Genomic DNA, 3359 nt, shown 5'->3' with positions numbered 1-3359 from the left:
TTGTTCCATCCTCAATATAAATTTTGAGGTATGTAAAAGAATATCAATCTTAAAACTGGAATTTTTATTCAAAGCTAAATCTCAACCTGTATTTCGGACTAAATGCCCAATAGAAAGTTTGGCAAATAACCAGATGTGAGTGTCGTGACTACTTGATTGGGATGGATGTAGTTTGATATCTAGAATTTTATAGTTTCCACCATTAAGTCTTCCTGAGCTAATAGATAAGCTAATAGATAAATGCTAAGAAATATCTAATAAAAGATCTTTATGGATCCATAAATTATCAATAAATAAAAAAATTGGGCATTGTTGTTTCAGTGGTTTCTATGGGAGACAAAGTCATCGCATGCCTCAAACCTTAAATGATTTTTCCTTTAAAGCGCAAGAAAAAATGCAGTGGATCCAGTTACATTTTATGGAATTTCTGTTCTAATTAAATATGGATTTGTTTACATCGCCATACATTTTTTATCTTCTACCAATGGATATTTATGTTTATAACCACTTATTGTATTCAATATTTTGCTTCAAGATAAATATTGATGTCCACATATTTGGTAACTCCCATGATTGAATTCTTTATCTTTTCTTATTACGAAATGTACACCGGTATTTCAGCATAAATGAGTTTTAAATGCTTCCTCATCTCATATATATATAGAAACTATAATACTATAAAGCTATTTATAATAATGTATTATTTCTGATTTCGTACCATCCATTTCATAAAGGAAAGAAACTTAACAAATGGTGATTTATACTATTTTAGAGAGGCAATTAAATAATAGATTTTATATAACTTGTGGTGAGTTCACGGATTCATTTGAAGCGGAGAGCAGAGCGCAAACAACTAGGGTTACAGATGGCTGAAGACGTTTTTTTCAACGGAAGGGCGAAGAGGAGGGAGCTCCACTCCATCCTACAAGGGGGTTGTGGCCAATAGGGGCAAGAAACCTCCAGAAAATGGCAGAGGTATTGTTGAGGAAGGAAGAAGAAATAAGGAAGAGGAAATAGAAGGAACCAAAATGAAGGAGAATAAAAGCACAAAAGACAAGGAGGAAGATGACAAAAAACAGGGAACAAAAGACAAAAGGGACCTTGTAAACCCAAAGCTAAAATCACACCTAGAGTAGTTTTAAATGATCCAGCGTTGCAGGCGCACAGGGATCACATGTGGACTTATGTAATCATTTGAAAATTTATGGGTTTATGGCCCACTGAAAAAGCTTTACAAACATGGATCAAATACCACTGGAAGCCTAAAGGGAGCATTGATCTACATCTGGGGTCCAAGGGATTCTTCAATATGGTGTTCACTAACAGTGAAGATAAAGACAGAGTGTTTGAAGGCGGGCCCTACTTCTGTACAACAGCAGGTCTCTATATGCAGCCATGGATGATGAACTTTGTCCCGGAGAGGGAAACTTTTACGTTGGTCCCAGTCTGGGTAAGACTCTATTCTCTATCTCTTGATTAATGGCAAACGGAATCACTAGCTACCCTAGGCAATAAATTAGGTCGGTTTGTCAAAGCTTTTGAAGCCATAAGGAGGGGAAAATACACCTCCTTTGCAAGGATATGTGTGGAGATGGATTTGTTCGGAGCTCTTCCGGATGATGTAATCTTGGAGGTTTTTAATGAATAATGGGTGTAAATAGTAGACTATGAGCATATTTCATTTAGATGTCGTAGATGCCATGAACATGGGCACCTACTTAGAAACTGCCCTCTCAATAAACCAGAGAACAAAAGAAAAACTAACACAATGAAAGACACTGACAGCTTTCACAAAGTAGTACATAAAGGAAAAAGTGGCAAAAGAGGGCCAAAGCAACACCAAAATGAAGGACAACAGGTTAGTCAGAACCAGTTCCAAGTTCTCGAAGAGGATGAAGAAATAACAGTAGAAGATCAAGCAATGAACGGATGTCCTGAGGAGAAGGAGAAAGAAGGAAACCAGAATCATTCACAGGAAAATGAAAAACAGAAAGGGATCATGATGAGTGATATAGAACTGGAAATGGATCAGGAAATGACTCAGAGTGAGATGGAACTGGAGGACCATGAGCTACAGGAGATTCTTGACAGAGAAAACCTAGATCTAGAAGGGTTCTTGATTCAGGGAACAACTGGCGGGGTAGAATCACTACTGCAAGAAGAGTTCAATAGAATACAACAGTTATTCTTATGGAAAACTCAGGCAAAGGGTTTGGAGGGAGAAAACAACATTGACAGGCAGAGTAATGAAGGTGTGAAAATGGTAAAAACGACTCTGGGATTAGCACCGAGAAATCCAGGAAAGAAAAGAGGCAGGAAAAAGCAGAATGAGCTATTGATGGAGTGTGGAAAGCTTATGATAGACTCAGGTAAGATGAAAGATCTAGCCAGTTACTCCTTTACCAATATTTAATTATGAAGTTCACATCTTGGAATATTAGAGGTCTAGGCAGTAAAAGAAAACAGAGAATGCTGAGTAATAGAATGAAACAGGTAGCTCCGGATATAATTTTCATCCAAGAAACGAAATGTTCCATTCAAAAGTTAAGGCAAATCCATAGCAAATGGCTCAGTAGATTTGAGTTTCTAGAAGTTAAAGCAGAGAATACAGCAGGGGGTATCCTCACTCTCTGGAATCCCCAAAAAATTGGCATAATTGATGCGGAGGCATCGAGGAATTATTTATCAGTGGTTATACAACCTGTAGGAGATAGGGATACATATCTAATCACAAATGTTTACGGCCCTCAAAGGATAGATGACAAACTCAAGTTTATAGAGTCCCTTGTGGATCTACGGGTCAGACATGCAGGAATACCTTGGATCATGGGAGGGGACTTCAATATGATCAAATCACTCTCGAAAAAAAGGGGGTACAAGAGCTCTAAGTAAAGATTCTGTAGCCTTCCAAATCTTTTCAGAAAATATGAAGCTTGTTGACATTGAGACAAACAATGGCATCTTCACATGGAACAATAAAAGAGGAGGAGATTCCCAGGTAGCCTCCAAGTTAGATAGATTCATTATCTCTGAGGATCTCATGCTTATAGACAAGGAAATAATAGCAAAAGTTCTTCCTTTTGGAGGCTCAGATCACTGGGCAGTTCAAACAGAGATCCAAGGCATAGGCACCCCTAGGAATAAACCTTTCAGATTTGAGAATATTTGGCTTTCACACCCAGAATTCATCAGCAATATTGAAAAATGGTGGGCAGAGGATTTTCATATTCAGGGATCAAGAATGTTCCTTCTACACAAAAGATTAAAGCACATCAAGCTGAGGCTGAAAGCTTGGAATAAGAATGAATTTGGCAATATTTTTGTAGGAAAGAAATCTATGGAAAATAAAATTCAGGAAC

This window comes from Pinus tabuliformis, chromosome Q (genome assembly GCF_031772625.1).
Source record: "Pinus tabuliformis cultivar Carrire ecotype Pingquan chromosome Q, CPIR1, whole genome shotgun sequence".
Lineage (NCBI taxonomy): Eukaryota > Viridiplantae > Streptophyta > Pinopsida > Pinales > Pinaceae > Pinus > Pinus tabuliformis.
The sequence above is the reverse complement of the archived record's forward strand: the minus strand, read 5'-3'. Positions refer to the sequence as shown.